The sequence below is a fragment of the Struthio camelus genome, chromosome 16, assembly GCF_040807025.1.
Source record: "Struthio camelus isolate bStrCam1 chromosome 16, bStrCam1.hap1, whole genome shotgun sequence".
Classification (NCBI taxonomy): domain Eukaryota; kingdom Metazoa; phylum Chordata; class Aves; order Struthioniformes; family Struthionidae; genus Struthio; species Struthio camelus.
This window is the reverse complement of record NC_090957.1, coordinates 12,012,398-12,040,092: the sequence shown is the minus strand read 5'-3', so window position 1 is coordinate 12,040,092 and position 27,695 is coordinate 12,012,398. Positions and strand designations below refer to the sequence as shown.

Below are 27,695 nucleotides of genomic sequence, written 5' to 3'. Positions count from 1 at the left end.
CAGAGGAGACTGGGAGATGTGATTTCTTTCAGGGCTGTTGTTTCAGCACTAGCCGTTTCGGTATCAGTTCCAGGAAGCCCGCGGTTCCTCTACTTGCAAACAGTAGCCTTGATGGCAGCAGATATCAGCACCTTGAAAATAACAGAATGTAAAATGGCCCGTGTCTCAGATGGGATTTTGCCTTTGTTTCTCAGTTAAAGCCAGGCAGAATTTGGAAGTTGATGTTGCGCTCTCGGTTCCAGCTCCAGAGCAGGCTTGGCAGCAGCTGGTTCATGTGTTGCTGCACTGTGCTGTGCTGTATGCACGTCCCTTGTTTCACATGCAGATCAGAAAAAGTCAAAAGGTTTGGTCACCCAGTGTAGAAGAAAAGAAAACACCACTACTGGATTGTCAAGGTAATCGTTATACTCTTACGACCTTCTTTTTCTGTGATCTCTTCCTCTGGGAATATTCATAGCTCCTTTGATGACTCTTCACTGAGAGTGAGAATCCTAAAGAGGACAAATGCTCTGTTTTTTTATGGCAATACATAACTTAATTTTGAGGCAGATCACAGATTTCTGTCTGACATTTCTACCTGTCAACTGTTGCAAGTTTTTCAGCAAACAGTGAAAGAGTGGGAAAAAGACAGAGCCACCATGTTAAATGTTAATACGCTTTTCTCCTCCCTCTGGAGGTAGGCCTCGATAAAACGAATAACAGTTTTAAATCTTGTTTCAATACATTTTTATGTGAAAACATATGAAGTGTAGCCTGAAAGGACAAAAGAAAATTCTCATTTGTCCTTTAGGCAAAGCTTTTTAAAGCTTCATACATAAAATATGATAGAGAATACCAGTGGCATTTCAACTAGAGACAAAAGAAAACAAGGGTAAAAATGTCCTGGATTATCCTGAAAGCAGAAGTTTTTTCCTAGATTCTTTGTGAAGACCTTGTAAAGCGGTGCAGGATACATTTAATAGCTGTATGCAAACTTACTCAGCTGAAGAGAGAATTCAGACAGGATAATGCTAGCTGTGGGTGGTGCATCTATCCGTGGTGGTAACTGGTCTGTTCCCTGGTTTGCTGATGGCCTTTGTCTTCTGAAAACAAATCAATGTACAAAATTAATCAGACGAGCTTCCGCCTTAACCTTAACTTCTTAGGAACGTTCTGTGCAATTTTGTTTCATCATATAAAAACAAACAGTGGTCCTGGACTCAAGTCATAGTGTGCTGAAATCTGAATGTAACAACCTTCAATCCTTTTGCTTGGAAAAAATATTTCTTACGTTTCTCAAAGCGGTAACACTCCATCGGAAGGGGCTGCAATTAAGAAAACAGCACAGGCGAACTTTAGAATGTGTATTTTAGAGAAAGAAAAATACTATTTGGGTGTCAGGTGCTGCCTGCCTCTGTGGATATGGTTTTGCTCTATGCATGGAGCACCTCTTGCTGTTTCATAGCTGCTCTCTAGATTTGGCCAGTTATGAAACTGAAGTGCAGAAGTGAGTAATACTTTGATTTGTCCCTTTTTCTGGGTGGAAGAGGAAGGACCCACTTTGTCTCACCTTGTCTGGGTAAAGGGTAAAAGGCTGCCTTTTAGCTCACGCAATTTCTAACTTAGCTGTGGCTGTAATGCTTCAGGTTGGCTGGAGCTTGCAGCAGAAGCTGAGAGGAAAGTTCAGGTAGGTTGATTGAATCGGAGAATCTCAAAAAAACGTTACTCTTGTACCTTGTACCTTGCTTTCCCCGATAGACCCAGCTGTGCGAGCGACTGAGCCACTGAAGTTGCCAGTACAATTGGATTTGTGCGTATGAGCAAAGAGGGTGAAAATGCTGGAATCCTTTCAGGTAATGCAGAACGTCTTGGTTTTGGGTGCCCGGTCTATCCTCTCTGCATAGCCCCTTCTGTGGTCAAGCTACCCCAGTTTGGGGTGATGTCGGTTAATAGTGTGATGAGGTCTTATGTGTGCGCTCTTTGACGCTAATTTTGGCACAGTGCATTTGTAGCGAGGCTTGTTGTATCTGAGAAGCCAATATAATGATGTTGCAGGCATTAGATGGATTTGCCAGAACACCTGTAGCTATCAAGGCAGCTTAGAAAAGCTGCTCAGCTGAAGGTGAGACCTTAACTCAGCAGTGCAGGCCACAGTTTACTAACAGTTTGGATGAGATAATGAACGGCCAGATAAAGCAAAACTTCCTTACAAGTCCCCTCCAACTTTGCACTCCTACATAGGTAACACCATATATGCCCAGTTTCCGTATGTAAATTTTGTTTTGAACAATTTTTATCCTCCTGTCATCAAAGTATCGTAATTTCTGTAGCAGTAGCTTTTTATTTGTTTATTTATTATTATTTGCAATACAAACTGACCTTTTACTACACAACCACTTGAAAAAGAGATGTCCTGCTCACATAAGGAATGCCTCAAGAGAAGGGCAGCCCTGCATAATTTCCTATCCTTTCACAGAAAGCATTCATATTGGAAAACTGGGGAATATTACTTTCTGGCCCTGCACACTCTCCTGGGTAGAAAGGTCCTGAAACACAATTTATTGTAAAACACACAGTGGTTACAGAGCTAGCACAGTCAATGATATTCCTTTTATTACCACTCAGATGAGAACACAAAATGACATTGGAAAGCAGTGAACTCACCAGAAGGGCAGAGAAAGCCATTAAATTCAACACGCATCATATTTCATAATCAGAATCCTGCAGTCAGAGCTGACACCACTGAATGAGTTTGTTGCAGTCATGATAATATAAAACCCGCTGCATCTGCTTCCCTTGGCACTTTTCTTTGTAGACCCTTGCAGTGTATGGGCAATTAATCATCAGTAGCCAGGGACACTGCAGACCAATGCACTTTGTATTGCATAAATTGAAAATGCATCACTATTAGAGAGAAAACTGCCTTCTGTACATCTCTATTTAGATAAGCAGTTTCCTAAAGGGCTGCCATGCTATTATGGCTAACCACTTAATTGGAGTTCTTTACGCAACCTAATAATTGGGGTTTTGGGGCGGGGGGACGGTAATGCAATACCTTTTATAGCGAGTATGAGAACAACAAAAGGAAAATGTTCCTTTCCTTCCCTAGGAGGCCTGACAAGACTCGAGCTAGAGGTGAGAAAATGCAGTCAAATATACTGTATCATTTAACCTCACTAAATTAACTGTAGAAATGAGAGGGCTTGAGCGTACCTGTGAGTGGGAGAGGGATGTTGTGTAACGTGTGTGTTAATGAATTTTCAACAGCCAAATGGAGCAACGGATCACCAGTGAAGAAATGTTGCCTTTTCTGCCATAATGTTATCTCTGCTCCCCGAAGAAGAGAGTATGCTAAGGTTTAGGAGGGAAAAATAAGGTTTCAGTGGCAACCTGAGAAAAGGCAATTGCAAATTCAGCACTCAAAAATCGATCTTTTTAAAGAGAACCCATTTTATTGTACCATCATTTGTCCAAGTTATCATCCATAATGAACAAAGATCAGTAACTAAAGAAAGCAGGGGAAATTTGAAATAATTTAACAATGAAAATACAGCTTTAAAACTACATTTGTTTAACTGTAAATTATTGTGTGGTATGGTTATTTTCTCTTGAAGGACTGGGACACAATTTGCAACTTCATAGATCTTCGGCTATAAGCTGCCCACACTTAATTCTAATTACATCTACTGTCCTCTGTTGATCTTATTTCCTGGTGTGTGCGGCAGATGATGTGTTTAAGCAGGAATTTTTCTGATAGCGTTGTAATTATGTGAACTTGTGTTGAATCCCAAGCTTTCTGATACTTTCTGATTCAAACACAGGTAGGTCGGTGAAAGTGTTTAGATTAGGTCAGATGCAAATCAGAACTGTGTTTAAAATGGGACCTAGGCTAAAATGCACAGAGCTGGCTCAGAACTGTGATCTTCAACCCCTCCTCCCCCAGTACCCAGTTGCTTGTTAACTTGGAAGCATTTGAATTTCAGCTGTCTTTCTTCACTTGACCTCTTTGGTCAAAGTTCTCCAGAAAGTTATACCTCTGTCTGAGACCAAAAATATTTCATAGTTGACTGGTCTGAGCAGCTCAGAGGATCTCAGCACTCAGGTACTACCTTGAAGTGACTTGTGCTGGGGAGATATTTTCAGAGCAAGTATGGCAGAGAGGTTATTACTTAAGCATAGCTGCAGGAGAAGAGAAGGCTTAGGATATCACGTGAGAAGGTGACACTATATTGATTAAGGGATGGAGAGGGAGGGTTAGGCTCTCACTCGTGTTCACAGGCTTTTATTTGTACGTGCATTAACAGTAAGATATAGGAGTGGTGACCTGTGCCTGAATCAGGTCGGGCTGACTGACTTGTCTGATTGGCACGACTTGCTTCTCCATAAAGCCCTGGTTCTGATGGAAGGTGTGACAGATTTATGAGCGGCCCCTCCATGCAGACAAGAAAGGGGGACATGGCAACAATCATTCCCAGAAGTGTCACTCCTCATTTATTTTAGGAGAAGTTGGTGAGTGTCATTCTCATCTAAATCATATGCTGGAAAACATCTTTACCAGGGACGGTTCCCTCCAGTGGAGAAAGCATTTAGGGATTGGACTTTGAAGAAATCTGAAATTAGATCTACTCGGTTAAAAAAATAAAAAGAACAGAAGTTGGCTAGTTGTCCTTATCTTGCAAAGTTTAAATGAGAATTTCATTTCTAGGTAAACTGGTGGCAAGTTAGAACCAACTCTAGTTGTCATCTGTGTGGAAAAGCGGTCAACTAATTTATAAGGAATGGTCAACTTTAACCAGAGGTAACATGGAACATCTTCTATTTTTAAGTAATTGTGTGGGTTTTCTGAGATGTAATCAGGAAAGGAGAACCAGGGCAGGAGTGGAAAGCAGTTTGAGTCTGGGACCACTGCCTGCTTTTGCTGCCTCTAACACCTAAACAGTAACGGCACCTATAGCAAAAAGCAAAAATGGATTTGGGGAACTTCAAAGGTGCTCTATTGTCTAGTACAAAGGACTTGAAAGCCTTGAGAGTTACCATATACTGATATAAAATGGTAAGTAATTACAGTAACAATATTCAGGTTAAGAAAAAGCTCTTTTGAAAGACAAGCAACACAATCTGCTCACAGTATTCTTGCTCCTTAATAATGATTTACACAAAATGAACTATTCAAAACTATTGAACATTTTTCTTAAAAAAAAAAAAAAACAAAAAACAAAAAAAGCAATGCACACACGTGCACACGCGCACTCAGACTGAAAAAATACCCATATTTAGATTTTAGCTTTGAATACAGGTTGTTTTGCAAAAAATAACATCATCAAGACATGGAAGTATCTTGTTGAAACAAATGAATTATTATGCAGAGGTTTCCTAAATAATTTAACAGATGGAGTAAACAAAAATTATGATTTCTTACCAAAAAAACACAACCTGTGTGCATTTTGTTCCTGTGATAACAGATGAAGGATTTGTGTTTTAATCACACAGCATACTGTCCTTGGTCAGAGCGATGTTGAAGATGCAGAGTGATATCTTGAAACCCTTGTCAAGTGTTGTCCTGGCAGCCTTTCAAGTTTCTACTGTGAATTAAAGTGGCTGTACACTAATATTCTAGTCTTACTATGCAACTAATGCTATTATAAAGTAAAATATTCTGATATCAACCATTGAATGTGGCTTTGAAAACAAGATTTCATTATACTTGCTAGTTAACAGTATCAACACGGGGAGGGGAAAAAAGTAATCTATTCAAATTGTCTGAGCAGAAGAAAATACTCTGTAGTGTGTAAAGCTTCATAAATTTCTCATCTATATCCTTATTCCTTTAGATGGATTTCTGTTGGTCAGCAACCTCATTAATAAATGCCTTGATTGCCCCTGGGATGTCCTAACTCCTAGTTCAATCTGCTGATAGGCTTTTAAAAATATTATTTTATTTTTAAAATAGCTTTGATACATGGCCTTTGCTACATATAAAACTATATTTAATATGAACATAAGCTCCTCCTTTGGCATTAGGTGGAAAAGTTATGCATGAGAAGGCAAATACGAGTCAAAAGGAAATACTTCTGAAGGATAGGAATTTTCGTTCTTAATGTACATAATTACTTTTCTCCATCAGTACTGGTGATGAGAGATTTGGAATCGTACTGTCATTCTGTCATAAGACTTTGCAACAAGCGCAATAAGTTCCTGCAGCAAAGTCAGATTTTACATTTATTTGGTCCTTGGGGTGATATTGGAGTTAAGACTAGAAGTAAATGAGGCCTCACTGATTTAGTATACAGTGCTTCACATGTGTTAACCAGTTAGTGTGATTTATGTGTTTCCTTCCTCTCACACACCCTCCATTAAAGAAATTCTAATCAAGATTAAAGTTATGCTGTTTTTATTGCTTTGATTCTGGTGAATTATTTCAATTTTTTTATTATACATGAAAGAAAAGCCAAGCCAAGCAAATTACAAGAAAATATTTCAATTAAAGCTATATTTAACCCATAATGCTATGTTATATATTTTATACCTTGTTTTGCACACTATTAGCAACACCTCAAATTGAGAATCTGATTGCAGTAACTACTACCTGCCCATGTAGACCAAGAACCCATACTGTTAAAAGATAGAATGGGTAGGAAAAAAGAACAAACCCCACTTTTGTATAGTTTGGGATCACGGGAGAATGAACTGAAGAGTCAAACAGTGGCTCTGTGCCAGAGCCAAGAATAGAAATTAGATTCCGTCACTTATTCTAGGTTGTAAAGAAACTCATGCCCAGTCAGCAGGGCTAAGTACTATTTTTCTAGGCTGATAACCTCCCACAGCAGCCTTCAAGATGAACTACACCAGGGAAAAGTACCCATTCCCAGTGGTGCTGGGGAGAAGGAAGAGAATGGACAGCAGACAGAGCAATCAATTTGCTGAAGATAATTCACCACAAGTTCAGCAAACTTTCTTTTCCTTGCTGTTCCATCTTTATATCATTTTTACTCACCTCTTTCTTTCTCAGATGTGCAGAAGAATAGTAAATGGGTCCATCTGGCTTCACCCCGCAGCAAGCGGCTGCAGCCACACGCCAAGGGGAAAGAGTGGTCTGACCAGGTGGACGTCTGGGTCAACCATTGCTACTCCGAGGACCTAGAAGGAAGAGAGGAGGAACCGTGTCCTCGAGGTACAACCGATTTACACTGCACTGAGAACAGTACAGTTTGTGTAACACCGTTTATCTGACCGAGGCTGTGTTAAAGTGACAAGCAGCGTAGCCCTATATGTGGTGAAGCTGCATATGGATTTCACTTGGCTCTCTGTACTGGAGCAAATTGAAGAAGAATGAATTCAGAGGGTCACTGCCCTCCTGAAGAGGGGGGAGTTCAGCCTGAGCCTCGTCGGCTCCCTCAGCAGGGAGGGAGAGCAGCAGGAGAAAAATGTGCCATTAGCGCTCTGCAAGGCACGTGGGTACTAGCCTGGTATTTTAGGCACTAGAGAGATGTCAGTGTGAATTACACAGCAAAATCGTCACCGCCGATCTCTCTGGTAATAGTTTGTTTGCAGGCTTACGTTCTGGGAGTCCTTCCTTCCAGTGCCGCTTGTCCTTCTGATCTAGCGCAGCCCCCCGACTGAAAGGGACGCGAAGCTGATTGCCTTGCAGACTTCGGTTGTGCATCCTACTGGCTTCACGAAGGCAGACGGAAACGGCAGCTAGCTTGATTTGGCAGTAGCCTGGTATTTTCACTATGGGGAAAACAGCTTTAAAATCATCTGGTTATTTTTGTGAAACAACGTGTTCAAGATTGATTACTTCTAGAAGCTGTTGCACCTGAAAGTGTAGCTGTTTAAAGACTTACAGGTGCATTAATAGGATGCAGCAAGCCGGGGTCATCCATGTAAATCATTGCCTGCTGTTGACAAGAAATTTAACAATTTGGACTAGTTGTTAGGAGAACATGCACAATGCTGAAATCTTAATGGTGCTTTTCCCTACTATTTGACAGAGCTAGTAAAAAAAACCTCCAAACAATAGAAATCTTTCAGCACAAGCTTTAATTATTTTATGACATTGGCAGAAATGTCTTAACACGTCTTAGATTTAACATTTTGAAAAAGCTTTAGTTGATCAAAAGCAGATTCCTCCCTCTATGTATACACAAATTATTGATTTGCATTCATTTGGTACTTTTCACTAGCTGTATTTGGAAAAATCATTATCACAGGCTTCCTTGCTGGTAAAGGAGCTCAGTAGAATAGGAGAAGGACAGGGAAGCAGAGGATATACCGCAGTGTTATGAAATGAAAGAGATTGTACTGCAAGTTCAAGGAGATGCCTCCAGTGGAAAAGAGAAGGCAGAGTCTTCTGCTCATGTGCCTGTCAATTTGACTCACCCCCTGCTTGGTTGTACGGCAGTTGCCATGTTGCAAACAAATTAGTTCATGTCCATACTCCCTTCTAGAGTGAGCCCAAGCTAATCCCAGAGGAAACCATACAACTATTTCTAAGGTTAGTTTGTTACTAACTCTACCCCAGACAGTACGGATATATCCAACACTAGTTTGGCTCTTCCACTTAGGAGAGGTGTTTGATGATATACCAGGCAGTGATGCGCACTCCAGTGTCACCACATGCTATCAGACGTGTGCTCTCTGCGTCATGCTGTAAAAACATTACTCTGGTAGACGCCATTATTTTGACTGTTTTCAACCAAAAAACTGGAAAGTACTGTTTCAAGGCCATAAGGTCTCAGAGCGCACCCAAGCCAAATAGTGTGCAGTGTGGATGTGGCCAGCCTTTTCAAACTGGTGTTAGTTCTGGGAAATTTGGATGCAAGGCCCATTTTCATTCCCTGGTGCAGCTGATAAATGCAGAGCGCACCTTAGGATACCCAGGAGCTAAATTCAAATTTCCAATCACATCTCACCTTATGTGGACTTCCAATTTGCAAGCTTCCTTACCAAGTAAGGAGTACTTTAAAAGAGGTTTATGCAGCTCTTTAAAATAGAGTTATATGGTCTGAATTACGGAGAAAGTCAGACCCGTCCTTTCTGGCTTTATGATCCACACTATTTCATAGATTTTTATTTAATTAAATGTTTATCTGTCATCTTTCAGTTTACTGCTTCATTCAGTGATTTGTCACAGCTCATGAGAGTTGTAAAACTGGTTCTCTTTAGCACTAAGGAAAAGTATATTTAAATCTCTATTTAATGAAAGAAAAGTCTCCTTCAGCCAAAGGTGGAAATATTTGGCAAATTACAGTACTGAAAGTTTTCCATGGTATGTCAATCAGCTTCAGTAAGTTCTCATTAATTAAGCAATCTACTGTAAGGTAAGTGATTTGTAAGATTTACAGTGTCAGCACTCGCTACAGAATCACGTAATTCTCAGGTGTAAGGTTAGCTGGGAAGCTTTTGTATGAAACAACAGAATCCACCACCACTGAAGAGAGCTGTAGTCATTAGGGCTGAATAAAAATTACTGAATTATGGAGAGATGGCAGGGGGGAGAATCCTCCATCTCGTTCTATTTGAAATCAAAGGGATTTTGGAGCATTTTCCCTAAAAGCAGACAATCTGCAGGAAAGAAATTCTTTAGAAACATTTTTAAAATTTAAAACAGTCTGCCACAAGCCAGGAAATTCTGGCCATGTTGATGAAATCTTAAAAGTGAAGATTAAAAATGGTCCCTAAGTGCGTGAGTGTTTCTTTTTTAGATATAGCTATCAGTACCTCTCAGTGCAGATTGTAAACTTGCACTTTTTAGTGTCACTTGAAAACAAAAATGCATTTAAAGCATTTATATGTATGGTGCTAGCTGCCAGAAGTGAGCAATTGGGAGAGGAGATTGCAGGAAGGATGTATTCCAGCACTTTGAGTTCTGGGATGTGCTTATTAGAGGTTTCAGTGACGAGTCTCCAGCCCTGGAGATTTTATGCAATTATTTTGGGTTCAGCAGTGCAGAAGTTTACGTTATCATATAGATTAATCCAACCGCTGTAAGTAAACTGTTGGCCGCTGTTTGAGAGGTAACTTTTGTTTCCATTTAGTTGCTGAAGGCTTTCTTTGGCCAAACTGAAAAACAATCTCTTAAGAAATAGCTACCCTGACTGGTGGTAATTTGGTTTTAAGATAGCCAAATAGCCTCTGTTGCCTCTGTCACTGTACAGATATGAATAAGAATTTTTTATTCCTGAATAGTAGCTGTGCCACTTGTCTGTTTCTAGAGATACAACATAGTGAATATTTATAAAAGTGCCAAAATCTGTTCACACTGAAGTCTAAGGGTAGAATAGTTTGCTGTAAATAAAGAGAGTAATTCAAGTGGTAAGGCAGAAGTTAGATCTCAAAATTCTGTCGTTTTGGAGGTGGATCAGGTATGGAAAATTAGACCTAGATTTGAATTTCTACCATGACAGCTCTTATTTAGGTAATAGTAATACAAGCAAGCCTGTGTACTTTGAAGTTGTGTGTTTTTTTTTTTAAAACGTTAGCCATACTAAGCTAATTTAATCTGAAATTGTCTGTCTCAAGCGCTAGCCTGAAAGCACATCCCATCCAGAAAGTGTTTTCCATCAACTAATAAACACATTACTACATGTTGTAGGCTTAAAGTATCAATGCAGCTGCAGCCACTGAATGTACTTTGTGCAGAGACACCCACAACCCTACTTTATGAAAACTTACCTTAGAGGTCTTTATGGCTACTAAAGGAGAAATGAGAAATTATAGGGGCCTGCGGGTTTGTCTGGAAAGGAAATTTTGTCAACAAAGAAACTGGAAATTACGAAGGTGAAGTGGATTTGGATTATGATAATTTTGCTTCCATTAGGAAAGGCATTAGGAAAAAAGCATTTGATACTAAAAATATAGTGACTCCTTTGAAACGGTAACTTCAGGAACTCTAGAAGACACTCAGCCCTCCATAAAAGCAAATGTTTCATACCTGAAAAGTGGTTCAGCTACAGAAAGGTACAAGATTAAGTTAATGCTCTGAAACAGGGCAATGCATGAATCAATAAATTTAAGAGCAGTGCGCTAACATCTTATAAAACCAACATAAATAGTGTAAAAGCTGGCCTTCTTGGGTCTGTATGTGAGGAAAGCTGACTACAAGAAGTAAATTGAGACAGGATGTAAAACAAGGATCTGATGCTTCATTTTATAGTGGTCTCTGCCTGCTGGTTCATTTGTAACCATTTCTCTCTCCAACAGCCACAGAGATTGTTAAGGCGATTGGAATTGTAGCAGTCAAACACATTTGCTTTTATGCAAGATTTTTGCTTTCTATAAGGTACTTAAAAGTAACAGCAGTATTTCCTTTAGGTTAGTGATTTATAAGTAGTGGACAGTTTCATGCCTTTCCTGGCAAAGTGGTACACCTGAAACACACGATACATACAGATGAGTACCTACCTATCTCTTCATTAAGTCTAATATATCTGAACTTGGGCACATAAATCATTCCAAGTTACCGATCATTGTGGTTTCTTTTTAATACTTTCCATTTTGATGCTCATTCGGGTCTTATGCCAGCTAAGGAAGCTGCAGCAGGCCCACAGCAAACATGATGGGATGAGACAGGCAATATGAATGAAGCACTGTTTTATTTGAAGTGTGGGTTGTGATTGAGTACAATCCCTTTTTCCAGCAATATCCTTCAGACCTCTTCCCCTCCCACCTCCAAGATAATAATATTGAGAGTTAAGATTTTGAATTTTAACAAGCTGCAGTTTTGCAAATAAAACTGAAACAGTATTCTGATTTGAGTTAAAAAAAATTGCCATCTTGTTTGGCTTCCCTTGTAGAAGTGTCAGATGTTCTCCTAAAAGACTAAACACACTCCCTCAATCTAAAACATAGTGTGTGATTGCACAGCAAAACCAGAATTATAATAGCAAATTTTACTGCTAGAGCTTTTAATATCATTGTGTAGAATAACAGAAGTGTCCTGTTAAACAGGAGGAGAGGGAGGAAAAGGTCAAGGTTTTCTGAAACAAAACAACTTTGTGTACGAAGTAGGATCCACAAAGCAGAACAATGTTGTTAGGTGTAATCGCGGAGCAGTGTTTTCTATGAACTGTTTATAGCAATTGCAAGGTAACCTAACTAAACTCATTAGAAGAAACTCCACCTTTCGAGCAACAGAATATTGTGTATTCCTAATGCTGCTGTTTCCACTAAGTTTTGCCTGCGGCTTGGTCAGCTTATTTTTCTGCCAAATTTTTCTTGGGCTCTTTAAAGATCCCGCTTCAAAGTTACGTGGACCTTAAAGTGGTAGGGAAACAAAGATTGCATATCCCAGTTGAATATTTCGATTAAACTACAGAATGGTAATTTGCGTTAATTGTAGCCTATTGGTTGCAAATGACAGCATTTCATTTTGTTGTACTTAAAGATTTTATTAGTAATAGACGCTTTTAGTTAGTGTTTGTTGCCCCAAGAGCTTTGGAGGAACTGATTTTCTGTCAGGAAAGATTGGAATCAATTGCGTTCCTCCCTTCCAGATAGCGCTAAAACATTTATTTAAAGGTTTATATGCTCACCCTGCCTTATCTGTATTCCAAGTCACTTGTCCAATGAAATAAAATTCATTCATGCCTTCCTTCACCGTGTTATTGACAAAGTGTAAGCTTTATGTGACTGGAAGCCAGAATTCTGTCTTTTGGGAATACCTCTCTCTAAACTTGTCTGGAAGAATTATTTTATTGCATTTTTCACGCCAGTTCAAGTATGTTTGAATGGTAAATCCTAGGAGCTGGGCTGTCTGTGACCATATCAGCCTTTTGAATTAGCAGCAGGCACAGCATGATAGAAATATTAGATTCTAAAGAAGAAGTCTGTGCGCTACATAATTTTTTTTATTAAGTAGGGTTTTTTTTTTTTTTGCACATAATAAACTGCATGTCACTGGGTTCTACAAATCAAAAACTAGGTCAAGTCAGTTTTCTAAATGCTTGGCATTATGCTGATGGAAAAGTTTAGCATTGCTGTCGGTTTCCTTAGCCGTTCTCCATGAAAGAGCGGTGCCTGGAGAGCAAGCGCTGAGGACTATTTATGCTGTGTTTCATTTAGGGAAAATTAGAGCTTCAGCAGCTGCTTTGTTCATCCATGCAGCGAGTGCTGCATGAGTGACGCCGAACCGTCTGCCAGGGACATAATACAAAATAGATGTTGCGATCCAAGCGCTCTCTCTTATACGAAAGGCAGAGTAGGTCATCACTGAATTAAATACTTAACAAAACAAAGCAACCTGGCCTTGTAACCGCAATACTGATTAAAGAGTCCAGAAGCACGAGACGTGCACGACCTAACTGTCATTTCTGCTCACTTCTGCATTAGGATAACTCTTGTAAGGCCAAGGAGAGGTAGAGGTAAAAGTAGAATTTAACAGCGCTGTGCCGATTTGAGACTAGAAAGTGGGAGGAGGAAGTAATGAGGTTACCTTTTCCTGTTGCACTCGGCACATTCACAGAGCTGACCCTGGAGAGAACAACGTGCGTAGAGGCACCGGGGGATTACGACATACAATTCCACTACCTCAACCACAAACTAATTAAAAACCCCCCGATTCTCCCAAGCCCCTGCCCCTCTGTTTCGTTTCCTCCCCAAGCAGGACTTGAGTTTAAATTAGACATCTTTTGGGGACTTGGCAATGAATAAGACTATTTGAACTTTTAGAGCTTTCCTCAGAGAAACTCTCCAAGTGTTTAGCAGCGTACATGGACTGAGACCCAGAAGCAGGATGTATCCGTCTGACTTCTCACAACTGAGGGCTGAGAGAAGGGGCTGGAGAGAGGAGGTAAACTGTATCAGTTTCTGGCACAGAGGCTGCCAGACCTCTAAGGATGCTGTGGAGATGAGCGTGCTCGTGGGAGCCGGGCAGAGGAGGTTACCCAGGCAGCTCGCGGAGACGGGACGGGCTCCGGCGTTGCAGATAACGGGAGCTCTCAGGGATGCAGGTGATGCCAGGACACTAAGTTTGTTTTCTTTTTGTGCAGTAGTGTTGTTTTGGGAGTTTGTTATGTTTCTTAGGGTTGTCAGTTAGGAACACGTCAGTCTAACACAAATTGAAAGAAAAATTGGCTTTGAGTAGCTCTTACTTGCTTGTAACTGTTACCCCTCAGTGGCGCTCTCTTATGCACCTCTGTGGACAGGTCTCTTTTTCTGTTGCTGTTTGTTTCGTTTCTGATCACAGAAACAAAATCACATTTTGCTAACAGGCCTGTCACAATCCGTACTGAGATTTGGAACGGGGGAGTGATGTTTTGGAGAGAGAGATGAGAGCGATTAACCTGAACAGAAGTGCAGTGCCATCTGCCTTCAAACTCCTACAAATAGGCACTAGATCATTCAGGGACATGATCTGGGCAGTTTTTTTTTTTTTTTAATTTTATTAAAGCAATATACAAAGACAACCATTAAGGGACTTGAAATATTTGGGCATAAGCATAAATGCTTATTTCTATGCTAACTCTTTCTTCCTGTGCTAGTGAGAGCAGGCTGTGGTGTTTAACCTACAGCTTCTGTGTGTCCCGTTGTAGGGTGACTCTTTCCAAGGCGTAGCTCCCTGTGGCCAGTTGCTTCTGAACAGAGGTCCTTGCTGTCATGGCAAGTGGCCAGAAAGAAGATGCTCTTGTGTCTGGTAGTACAGCCTTCTATTTTGGGGCAACAATCCTTTTTCGTTTGTTTGGCATCACAGCAAAGAGAAACCTGGTGATCTGCCTGGGGGATGAAAGAACAGGGGACTGTGCGAGTGAGGATGGAGAGCAGGCATTTCTCCTTCAAGGTAAGCCGTTGAGGCCAGGTGCACTGAGCCTGGAGAAGTCTCATGTTCCCTAGTTGGATTTATCAGCACTTCTCCAGGAGAGATCAAAGCCTCAGCACCTGCCTCACATCCTCCCCAGTTACAAGAATTAGGTCTACTATGGCAAAGAGTGGGAACAGTGTTGCACACTTTCACAAAACTAGTGCTGAAGGCATCCCTGGCAGAAATAGCTGTAAACTGTGCAGTGATTCACATGTTTTTATTCTTGGGCCATAAACAAAGTTGGGCAGAAACTTTTTGTTTCTGTATTGTCAGATGAAATGACAACAAATGGTTGCACGGGATCATAGTCCCACACAGGTTTGGGTAGGCTTATGCTAAGTTATGCTGAACAACTCAACTTCCAGACTCCGGTTCTGGAAGTTCAAGGAAACTTTTCAGATAATATGTTTGTTAGAGATTAGTCGATGTGCTACTGTCCTGAGTCATTCTGGGCTTAAAAGGCAGTGAAATACCAGCTGCAGCACAGTGTAAAGCCTTTTCTTTGTTTAACTCCACTTCACATGCAAGCCACTGCTTGCGGACCTAAGAAAGCAGACCTAAGGCAGGCATTTGAGGACACTTCACCTTTTTGTCCTCCTTTCAGAAAAAGCCTCTACATTTAGAAACCCTGTTAGGTAGTCACAGAAATTGTTTGAGTGCTGGGAGAATGGATCCTAACTCTACATTAAAGCTCAGGGTTCTTTATGTTTTTCAGCATGCCTTTGAAGGATATGTGCTCTCCTCCTTTAGCCATGCCAGTTTTATAGCGTAGCCCCCATAGGAGTTTGCCACCTGGAAATATAAGCTGGGGACCTCGTTCACATCCAATTCCTTTTGCTGGAAATCTTTCCAGTTAAGCTTTCCAGACTTCACAAATACATATGCAAGAGCCGGGCTTGGTAGGGCCAGGTGGAATGACCCTCCTGTTCAAACGCATGCACACCCACCAAAGCTGCGTTCCCAACACGTGATCAGTGATGTCTGAACAATGCTTTTGTCAGTTCTCTTATTGAATAGTTCCCCGTTCATTCTGGAGCTCACCTTGACCTCTGCAGAGAGCTATCACATAAATACTTTGCTAACAAGTTGACCTCTCAATAAGCAACCTTTTTCTGTAGTGTCCATAAAGCACCTAATTTGATCCTGGTCTATCACTGGGAGACCTTGGTCTAGCTCCAGCACAAGTGATTAACATTAATAGCCATAAAATACAATACATTTCTCATAACATGAGGGAACAAAAATGTTTTGTCCAGTCCTCTCCTTTGGGGCAGACAACTGAAAGAATACACTACTGCAAAAGCATGCTGTGATGGTGTTAGTGTTAGTAATATTAACAGGCCTCCCCCTCTTCTTTACCTACATACACACACATGCGCGCACTCGCTGTGTGTGTGTGTGTGTGTGTGTGTGTACAATATCTCACAAGGTTAAGTGTTATGCTGCTCAGGGCACAGCATTATATCCTGGTTGCCTAGAGGCAGTTGTTGGCTCAGTGAACGGGATCAGTCTAAGGCAGGAAACATAATCTCATTGGGAGAATGGGAGCTCCTAACAAAAGTCATGAACTCGTTCGCAATCCAGACATGCCCCAGGAGTTGGTTTTTCGAGTGACCTAGATTGCCCTCTGTTGTTATACATTTGTCCCTGCGGCACTATTTCACAGGCGAAAAAAAAGAAATTCAAATATGACTAATCGAAGACAAAATGCTGCTTTCAGTTGCCAGTTGGCAGCTTTTGCCCTTGTGGTGGGTAGGTGGTTAAAGAAGTAGAAAGCAAATATTTGGATTCCAAAAGCCCTCTTACTGCCCCTTTTTTTTTGTGTTTATGTTTAAATAAACTATGAGCTGAATAGATAATTAATCCTAGAGAGAGGGATACGTATTAACGTAAAAAGGTCATTTTTGTGTTCAAGCCAACTTGCTAAGGTTGAGCAAACCTACCAGTTGGCAAAACTGGTTTTCCATATTTACATGAAAAGAGTCAAACATCTTTAGATGGGGTGAGCTCCTGGTAGTTGTTTGTGGGGGGAGATTTCTTGTTGTTTTGACTGGGTTGGGGGGAAGGAGGTAAGCAAACTCTTTAGAGAACTTTCAAATGTCTCTATAACCAGAGTAAATACATGGCCATTCTCATCCTAAAGTGTCTGTGCCAAATTGTGTCATGCCTGAGAATCAGCTCACAACAAAGGGAGAAATCTAATATACCTAACAGGCAAACAGGTCCTGTATCAGAAGTTTCCTGTATGCGCTCAATGGGAGCATCATTACAAACAGCTCCTGACGCTTGCCACTCTGGTCCTCACCAAGGCTGAGATCACTCCCTTCATACGGAGGGCAGTCTAACATAGATTCTGTCTTTCCATTTTGGCCGGAAATAGGCTATTCCAAAGTATACGTTAAACAAACAACAGAACGCTCACCGTAATATAAGCAGATGTTTTCTGAGATTCTGAATGCTGATCTGCACTGGGCTATATGAAGCCCAAACCTTTCAGGGCTAGCTCCTCTTCTTAATCCTTAAATATTTAAACTGATGTAGAGAAGAATGAAGTTGCTGCAAAGTGATAGCATGTCAAACTGGGAATACAGTATCCTTTGGTATTAAAAAAAACACTGCTAGGCTAAGAAGGAAGTAGAGATACTGAAAACTTCCCTCATCTCCCAATTTTGTTCTCAGTTTTAGAATCTCTCAAGTAAAAAGTGTTGATGAAGTTGACCTGCACATAGTCTTTCGTACTAGATAAATTGTCAGGGTATTGGAGTATATGTAAGAAAGGCCTCTGACTAGCCATCGCTACTCATTCTACAGCACGGAGATATTTCTATGCAGCAAGTAGTGAATAAGAGACAGTTGCCTTTCCTAGGATCTGAACGACCTATGGAGCAGTTTGCTTAGAACAAACTTGGGATTGCTCACCTTGAAAAGGTGAAGTTCAGCAGGAATCTATGTAGTTCAAGGGAAGGAGGCTGGGAGAGAGATCTGCAGCAAACAGGAACCCAGCAAGAGGCTTTCTCGTAAGCCCTTGGAGACTCTGAAATGCTTTGTTTGACCCTGCTTTACCCTGTAGTTCAGAGAGCTGTATGAAATAATAAGTAATGGGAGAAAATGAATGCTGTGAACTTTTCAAATGTCAAGAGCCTTGATCAGAGACTCAGGCTGATTGCTGCAAGGATGAAGGAATTGGTTTGGAGACACTCGGTTGGATAGTGGGAATCTCCACAGATATTAAGGGAGGGTGACCCCTTCCCCCAGTATTCCAACTAAGACGGCCAGGGTTGGATTTGTGTGGCCTCATGTAGCCTCTTCAGTAAAAGTGGTCTCATTTCTTAGAGTAGGAAGCACTTACCAGTCCCAACCCTTTTAAGGTTAATGAATTTAGTTCACAGCCTGCTTTTCAGATGTGCTGATAGGAGAAAATGCTTACCACTATGAATAGTGAAGCATATGGGAACGTAACTCCATCAGGTTTACCCAGAAATCTGTAGTTAGTCTTCCCCCTTGCCTTGTCTTGGTTTAACTCCTATTAATACACACCTTCCACTAAAAACAAGGATCTGTGTGGTGAGTTTTCCTAACAACAAACTGCATAGATGGTTCACAAATGTCAGAAAAGATCTAAAAACAAGTCAAGTCTTCTAATAGTTGAAACTGAGTGTTGCAACCTAGCTAACAATTTGTCTTCAAATTCTTTGTTACGAGAGGGAAACCCGCATTGTGACATTAGCCTCACTTCTGCAAACATCCCCCTCGGGTAAGGCAGACTATGCAGTAAGATAAGCACTTCCCGTTTGAGCAAAGTCTCAGACATACTAATGCTGGATACATTTGAAGGGCAAAGATTGCAAGTGATTTAAAAAAAAAAAAAAACCCCACACAGACATCTTCTTTGGGACCCAGGAAGGAATCGGCTGCCCCTACGTTCCCATAAACGGACTTCCAAAACATCAGATCTATGCTAAAATATCCTTGATGGGAAGAGCAACAGCCTCAGGATTTTTTGTTCTTGTTGTTTCCATGTGATTAGCGATATATAACTTCTTGGTAGGCATGACCCTCTCTGCTTCAACTATTTTATAATGGATTTTATTGAGCCAAAACTTTTCTTTTTTTAATTAGCGATTAAATTGTTTTCTCATTACAGTCCTTTTAGTTTTAATTGTTGTTTTGTTTTCTGATGCTTTGTGCGTGTGTGTTTTCCGCTAGAAGAAAAGGCACTTGGGAAGTCTGCTAAACTTAGGTAAATTTAATAACATACAAGAGATTACAAGTTTTGGCATTTAAAGTGTTGGCTTATTAGCACAACTTCAGAAAGAAAAGTTGTATGTCAAGCAGAGACAGGGAGAAAATTTGTTGTGCCTATGAGGCTGAGTACCAGAGAAAAAAGAAAACACTTTCTCTGGTGACCTGGAACAAAATCTAGCCTTCCCCCACCATATAGCACGCAGGCTATGAAGTAAAGCTTCTTTTTAATAAATAAGGCTGCTGATCTTAATAGAGAAGACAACTACTCAGCAAGAAAATCCATTTTTAGGAGCAAGATATTCTAAAAACAGACTCAGTGAAATCTTGGAGAGTTTGTGATATAGCATCTCATCAGTAGTGCTAATGAACTAACATTAGCTCATTTTATCATATAGATAGCAATATCTGTAAGTATATAATGGAATAGATAGGTACAGTAAGTTTCTGGAACATAAGTTCGTTCTTTATATCTTCTCACAGTACAAAAAGAAAAGGAACAAATTTTCCAAATTGCTAATAACCTTAGCAAGGCTGTTAATTGATTTCCATTTCTAGAATGAGAAATAAGCAAGTCTTCTAGCCTTAAGCTTCCCTAACTTTGCCACAAGGAGAGCGATCCATAAACTGAAACATAAACTAGCCTGTGCTGTTTCTAGTTATTTTATGATGGACTCCTCTGATGTCCAGTTATGACCGAGATCTGAATTTGAAAGACCTGAATGCGCTTTGCTGTGAAAATGCTGAGCCATCCTTTTTTAGCAACCTTTGACATATAAAAAGGGCTGGTAATTGCCACTTTCATTCCTAAACCTTGCCACTTACATAGCAAATTATTACTTGATAGGATCTACTTTTAGACCTTTTACTTTAAGAGTCAGACGATTTTAGAGAATAAATCAATTTTCTCCCCTATTTGTGTCTTACACACCCGCAGATGTCTAATTACATAAGATAAATCTGTGTAAACATGAGCCTTATCCTCTATAATCCAACTTCCACCTTACTTGTTTAGGCAGAGGCTAATAGGCTCAGTCTATTTACCATACTACTTAAAGTAATGGTTGTAATGCTCTATGCAACTTCATGGTCTTTTACCAGGAGTAAAAAGGGATGGAACCAAGAGATGACTGTCTGTGATTGGTCTGGGTTCAATAACAGACTTTTAACTTATGAGTCTATGAGCAGAAATGCCAGTAAACAGATTTGCAGAAATATATGATTTGTTTTCCAGGAGCATTAATTTTCATTTTTATCCTGTTTATCCTTCTGTGTAATAATTCCTCATTCTTGATTTGGAGAGTAGACTCATGCATTATCATTCAGAATGCCACAAAATTCAATTAAGGGCAGGCTGCAGCATCCCTTCTTGGTTTGTGAATGATTGACCTCTGTCGAGAAAACAGGAAGACTTCTTCCATCACAAGGCACAGTTGCTAATTTTAACAGAGTAGATAGCCTTAAGATATGCAACCCATCATTAAACAATACAGGAACATTTATAAAATGACTCAAGGGGTGCTATCCTTTAGGCTGGGGGAATAACTATCCCTTGAACTTTGTACGGAGTGAGGTTGTAAAATAATGTAGCACCTCAGGTACTGCACTGCTGAATTTAGTTCTCTGTCCTCCAGCAATTCTTTTACATTACCAGTGTCCTTATCAGCACTGGCCCACAAGAAAAATGGGTACAACTGCTGTAACACTGCCCCTAAAAAGGAAGCTATTCTTGCTGTGGACTTTTATCAGCCAACAACACAGGATTTGCTTACATGTTTTTAGGTTTCTTCCTGAAAGACTGCACAGCTCACAGCCTAGGTCCCACGGGTTCCCGCAAGTGCTCCCCAGTCCCCTCTTATCTGCCAGGCTCCAGCCTCTGCAAGCCCTGCTCACTCTTCCAGCAGATCCAGGCTGCCTAACACCTTGATCGTCTCTTAGTCTGCTGTTCAGGTTTTGGCCATCTTCCTCTCTGAGGTCCTCAGGCACCTGTCAGTATGATAGAAGCGGTCTACATAGGAGGAGCTGTTGATTCTGCTCTTCTGTCTTTATTCCTTTTGTTAATGTTTTCATTTATTTTTTAAGATGAGCAAAAGTTGCCAAGACAAGCATTAATTTCTTTATTTAGTAAGCTTGAGAGGTCTTTGAGCATGCTAGAAAACACCCTACTCTTTCCCTCACCCAGAAAGTGTTTTATCAAGATTTTCAGACTTTTACCAGTGTAGCGTATAGTCATGTTTTTCTTTGTTAGGAGAGAGCAAGGCATGGATTAAGTATTCTGTTTAAACGTGTGCTAGGCTTTGACACGTTTTGCTGAAGCTAAGACATTTCTGTTGAAGTATTATCATGATCTACTTGAGGTAAATCAGAAAATAACTCATGTTGCCCCATAGGGCCACTCAGCTTAAGTGTGTGTTTTATCTATACAGAGCCCTATAGCTTCTGCAGTTGGCACATTTCTTTCAATGCGATGTAGAGATTACAATTGTGTAAGTCAGAGAGAGATGCTGCTGGTGGTGTCTGAGCCCCTAGGCTTTGTTCAAGCAGCTCCAATCTGAACAGATCGCTTCCATACCAAAAGCAAAAAAAAAAAAAAAAATCTCTGGAGCGCAATGCAAAGTGTTTGCTGTTAATGGCAACATGAATGTTACTGCTGAGCTATGTTATACCGGATGATTCTATGCAGCAGAAGGTAATTTAACTCACCAGAATTCTGTCTTGCTTCTCTCCCCCAGGTTAAAAATCTGATCGGATGCCGGCTCTATACACAAAATGATCAAAAATCATCAAGTGACTGCAGGGAACGCCTCACAGAACACAAAGCAATATCCTGGCAGACGACAGCTAAAACAAACCCTGCTGCCAGGGGAAGCAAACAGCAGGGCTGTGGGTTCCCACTGATTTCCCCAGCCCTTAGTTGGTGGGTGGAGGGTTATTAAACCTTTTCGCTTTGCTCTGAAGTGCTGCAAATAGAACGGTAAGTCTAAATAACGAGGTGCACGCTGTTCCCTTCGATGTGTGCTGCAGATGACAAGCAGGGACTAAAACCAAAAGGAAACTGTAAGGATAGCTAGAGGCTATTGCGCCCACCACCGGGCTGACTGCTGAAGCGTGCTGAGGTGTGTACCTTGTAGTTGTGTTGCACGTCCTGTGGTTGTGACTGCCTCCTGCCGTAAGTGAGGCTGTTCAAGGATGCTCGTAGTGCCAGTGACCTCTCTTACAACACCCACTCGGAGAAAGCTACAGAAAAGGGAAGTTGTATCTTGAGATCGGAATAGCAGTGCTCAGACTTTTCTTCTTGTATCAACAGGCTGACTTTCCCTCTCTCCTGCCTTTGGTTCCACCAAGGAAGGTGGCAGGTGCAATTGGACCAGGACCTCTTTCCTGATAACAGCCCCTGTGGGTCATCAAGCCCAGCCTGTGGTGACCCTTGGCAACAGAGCCTGATGTGGAGGGTCTTCTGAAGGGGCCTGCTTCTCATGCCTGCTGCAGATAAATCCTCCCTGCTCTGGTTTGAGAATGCCCATGTTAGAACAAGCCCCTGGTTCAAAAGCTCAGAGGACCTGCCTGTGAACCCTGGGAAAGCCGAGAGCAGCTAGCTTTCAACTGCCAGCAAACGGAGAGCGTGCAAGGGTTATGCGGAGAGACTGCTGTTACTTCTCATTTCTCAGACTACATCTGAGATGAACGATTGCTTTGCTCATTTACTGCAAACACTTAAACCCCTAAAGGTGCTCTTCTAGGAGTAGAAACTTCAGACAGAGGGTGCCAGCCTACAGAAACATGTTGAGAGAAGAAATCTAGGTACCAGCTCATAGTCACGTATAACACAACTAATGCCTCATCCAAATTTCTATTCACCTGCTATGTGGTTAGTTTGTTGGACAGAATCATTTATCCAGATCTGAAAGTAACAATTTTAAGAGCAGGCACAACTATTTATAAATAAAGGACAGGTCTCTTACATGGCCTGGTATTTAAGGCATTTGCAGCGTGTCCAAGCCATTTACCAGCTGTGTTAGTTACTGGATCAGAATTACAAGGTGAAGTCCTTTTCTCCTGCCCAAACCAAGCATTGAGGTAGGAATTCATGCTCACTTTCAAAAGTGGTCCAAGTCTTTCATATTCCAGGTGAAGCTAGATAAGGAAAAAGTGTTTTCACCCATGAAAGCTTGAGGGTTAAGATACATCCCGATTCAACCTCAGGCTGAGATGGAGGCCTTTTGCAATTTATACACACAGAGGCACATGCATATTAGAGAGACACTAAAGTGATCAGGATCCTCAGGTGAGAGTTCAAAGACAGCTTTCAAGGCTTTGCGCTCCTGTTTGAGTGCCTAAAGCACCAATCTGTGGCGTTTCGGAGGGTTTCTCCCTCTTTTGAAGCCGACAAAACTTTTCTGATAAAAAGCCAGGTTTAGATTTGGACTCAGCTCCCCTCTGCATTATCCAAAAAACCCACACCAAATCCTGAGCGTTCTTCCACGCTCCTGAAACTGTCATTTTCCAGTGAGATTCAGTGACTCTCATCAGTTATTAGCAATTAGTGATCTTGCTAACAGTTAGCAATACTCAGGGTCCCGACCAGTGCTAATCATCACAAGTCATAGGATGTGATCCTGGGCAATATGCTCTAGGTGACCCTGCTTGAACAGGGAGGTTGGACTAGATGATCTCCAGAGGTCCCTTCCAACCTAAACGATTCTGTGATTCTGTCATGATCTCAGCATGCCTGAGTCATTTCTGAAGGGGGACCTGACATTTTCAGAAGGGTCTCCAGCTACTTACCATTTTTCCGGGCTAATTCCTAAATATGACCTGGCATGTCCAGGCTGTGTATATCTAATCTGGCTAATGCTTCCTGAAATGACAAATTTCAGGATAATTCTGTATTATATATTTGGATAAGCATTTTACTGAAGCATTTGTCTTCAAGAAATGGTAATGATAAGTAAATGATTACAAAAAAGGAAGAAGTTAATAGTAGAGTAAAATGGGAACACTTGTCTAAATGTAGATTTCACTGTTCTGGGGCTCTGGCTGGGGAGTAGAGCTGATTGCTAAAGTTACTGAATAACATAAATTCTCTTTCAATTCCTTTGCAATTTTGAAGCTAATAGCGACTCTAGTGAAAGTTCCTAATGCTATTTTTCTCTCTTAACCTAATTAACAAACTGAAAATTTATGTAGTCCTAAATGGAATTACTTTCACTTGAGCACTGCAGAGGGAGTAATTTCTCATATACCTCTTAAAGCATGGCTATTGATGTTAACGCTTCACTCCAGCTACGACACCTGCATTTTCTTCACGGGAATAGTACGCTGAAATTGCCCTATATGAGATCATTCTCCCTTCTGACCCGCGCTGCTGACATTAACTCAGGACAGTATCACCCTGCTTCTGCTGTTAGTATATTAAATAGTGAACTAGAATCATTAATTTTAACTGATTTACCTGCTGAAAGTTAAGAAAACCCTGCTCATGGCTCAGGAAAGCTGTTGTTTTAAAGATCATTCTTTTGCAGAAAACTTGGTTTTCATTTAAAAAAAAAAACTTTAAAAAGTCTTTTGATTTTGATTAAACTTAAAAAATAAATTGCTTAAAGTCTCAGAGAAGAATCTTAGTATATTTTTTGACTTTTTCAATAGAGTTATGTTAAGACTGATTATTGGTTAGCAAGAGCTTGCCATCACTTCTGGAGTGATATTCTAGGGTATTGCCGATGCCCTGTTAATAGTTTCACATGTAGTTAGTTTCTCTAAAACAGATTTCACACTCTTCCAAACAGAAAGTGTGTATTATTTTGCGGCGTAACTCTGTTTTACCATGATATCACTTCTAAAATACTGAAGGTATAAAATGCTTTATGGTCCAAAGATAAACTAGCACAAGACACTTTGTAGGAATAAAGAGAAGGATGTGAGAAAGTGCTAAAAGCATTATTGCAGCTACAGAATGGACTCTTAAATCTTTTATGCAACTTGATCAGTTCCCACTGGAACCACACTGTATTGTTTTCATAAATAAACACTAAAAGTTGCTGTGCGCAGTGTTTCTGGACTGTAACAGACTGCTTTTGTGCCTTAACAGGTTTTGTGTTAAATTGTAAACTACAAATGATCCCATGAAAAATTCTGTTTTCCAGCAGGTTGCTTGTGAATGGCAAGTCGTCATTCTTGATGATCAACAAAGCAATCATATTTGTGTAGTGCTATACCACAGCCCGTCGCTTCAGCCTCCGTGGAAGTACTGCAGCTCATGGAAAGGCTGGAAGGAGCAGCCCAGCACTGTTTTCCTCTCTGAGGCAAGAGATGGGTTTCCTGAACTGGAATTTGCCCACGACAATGAGTTTAAGGAAATGATTCCTCTTCCCACCTTGATTTTTTCAGATGAGAAAAAGCAGTAGAGACTAACCCTCCATTTTAATCTACTCAATGATTACAACAGTAAAAGCTTCCATATGTTGAACTGTCTTTTCCAGGCAGAAAGGACTTTCAAACCCCTGGCTTATCGCTCAGTATTGCCAACTAAATTTGGCAACTGTGTTTTGGTTTGTCCATTTTCAATAGTACAGTTTAACCTTCTGCTAGGCCATACCTTTTCCAGCTCCTTTTTTAAATGGAATGGTTTCCAGAGAGATCCGGCTATGGTAAAGACCAACTGTCCTTCACCGGCGACAGCTCAATGATTTGCAAGACACAAAATTCTACATCCTGCAGGTTCTAGTCCCCAAACTGCCCTCTCCACCCAAACTCTACATGCTTACATTACAGTCAGCCTCTTTCCCTCTCGAGGAGTCTGGAAAAACGTCTGTCAAAGAAGAGACAGTTTGTCTGAACTACTCCAACAGTTTGGCTGAAAATCTGTAAGGATGATATCTGATTTCTTGTTACTCCGTAGGAGAAGAAGCAGTACAATTAAGGAAGGAGAATGTACATTTGAAAAAAAAAAACGTTGTCTGTTAGCCAGCTGACTACAAAAAGAGGTCAAGAGGTACTTCCTTAACAGCAAGATACAAGTAGAGGTGATAAAGAGAAGAAATGTTTTATTCAAATAGGCCTTCATAAAGTATAGCAAAGAATAATTTCTATATTCAGTGCTTAGTATCTGAGAAACATGGGATAAGAGGTTATTAAAAGAACCTCCTGAAAAGTTTCCCTGGAATGCTTCCATGAGGATTTAAGTGATATTGGAGAGTGGAAAGTAACACATACTGTGTGCTCCCAAGCAAAATGTAAGTCATTATGGTCAAACTTTAAGCACCGCTATTGATTACAGAAGGGCAGGTGACTTTGTGAAGATGTACTCTGGAGAACAGAAGGAAGGAAAAAAAACCCACAAGGGTGCTTTCAGAAGTAAGACTTTTGAAAGGAGGTTTAGGAGAATCTATAGCATTCCAAGACCCATTAAAGAGTCCAGACCATAAACATTGAATCAAAGGATTTGGTAAGTGAATAAAATATTTTAAGTGCTGTATAATTCTGCATTAGTGACAGAAACATGGAAGGGGAAAACTAGTGAAGTCATCATTTATGGGTACTGGTATTATTTGACCTAGCCCTTAACGAAGATGCAGAAATAGGGCTTCGGTTAATGCTGTTCCAGGAGTCAGTCTACTATCTCAAATTCCTTTACAGCTAAGGCAAAAGCCTACACTGCTAACCAGAAGAGGATTATGCAGAAAGTATTTTAGCCTAAACAATAGGATAATTGAATCCATCAGTTTTTTCCTAAAAAGAATAAAATATGGAATAAAATATGGAATATATACTATATTCCACTTAGTATGCAAATAGTGGTCCTTCAGAGAACAGGAGGTGAATAGGTGTGAAGGTCAACAATTAAAAAAAAAATCACAATTAAAAAGTAAAACAGCTGTACAGGCTATGAAGGAATACATCCTTCCCACTGTGTCTTGGCAATGATCTCAGTACGTTGGGTGTAGCTATAATCACTGCTGCTCATAGCGAATGTGATCCTACTGCTTAAGATCACAGCCTTTCTCATTGAGCTGGGGCAAAAAAACAGAGATGGATGAAGCACTTGCATGTGTGGAGGCACAGATTTGCTATTAACTGTAACTGCTAGCAATGGGTATTTACAGAAAAGGGAACAAGCCTCTCTAAGTTTGCTTGGGAAAACTCAAAACGCAAACTAACACTTGCCCATTCACATTCAAGATTAAAGACTAAGCTTGAAAATGGAGAATGCATATAAACAAGTGGGAAAGTTTCTTAGCCCAAAGCAGAAGTAACACTTTGAAGTACCCAGTCTCCACCCTTGAAATAGCCCCAGGCAGTTCTCTCTTGGCCAGAGTATGCAGACAGCTTGGAGGGAGAAAGATATGAAACAGGAATATCAATAGTCCAGTGCATGAGGATCAGCTAATATGGAGGTCTTACTGTGTCAGGATCTATATATACACACATAGGAACTGCTGTTCTCTTGAGCTTCCTACTCTTTAAATAGAAAGGATTATCCTTATCTTGCAGAGGGACCAAGAGATTTGCTTAAAAAGTCTCAGATGAACCTGCTAGAGAGCTAGAAATGGAACCTGAAGGCAGGATTCAATTGCTTACAAACAGGAGCTATCCAGAACAGACCAGTGTATGTAGCATAGGACTTGCAGAAGAGCTGCACTGATCTGAAACGGCAATGGGAGGCCAGGGGAGATACCCT

General features: G+C 40.7%; 1 long non-coding RNA gene across 2 annotated transcripts; it reads left to right on the top strand.

Moving 5' to 3' along the window:
• Nucleotides 1-194: 194 nt before the first annotated feature.
• LOC138061259 (uncharacterized) lies at nt 195-25,061 on the top strand. 2 transcript variants are annotated; one of them, XR_011134943.1, is made up of 5 exons: nt 195-395; nt 1,738-1,832; nt 4,685-4,777; nt 6,989-7,150; nt 21,751-25,061. It is a non-coding gene; the product is annotated as an uncharacterized lncRNA (long non-coding RNA). The 2 variants fall into 2 exon arrangements; XR_011134942.1 differs by lacking the exons at nt 195-395; nt 1,738-1,832; nt 4,685-4,777; nt 6,989-7,150 and adding exons at nt 13,621-13,928; nt 14,669-14,755.
• The last annotated feature ends 2,634 nt before the right edge of the window (nt 25,062-27,695 follow it).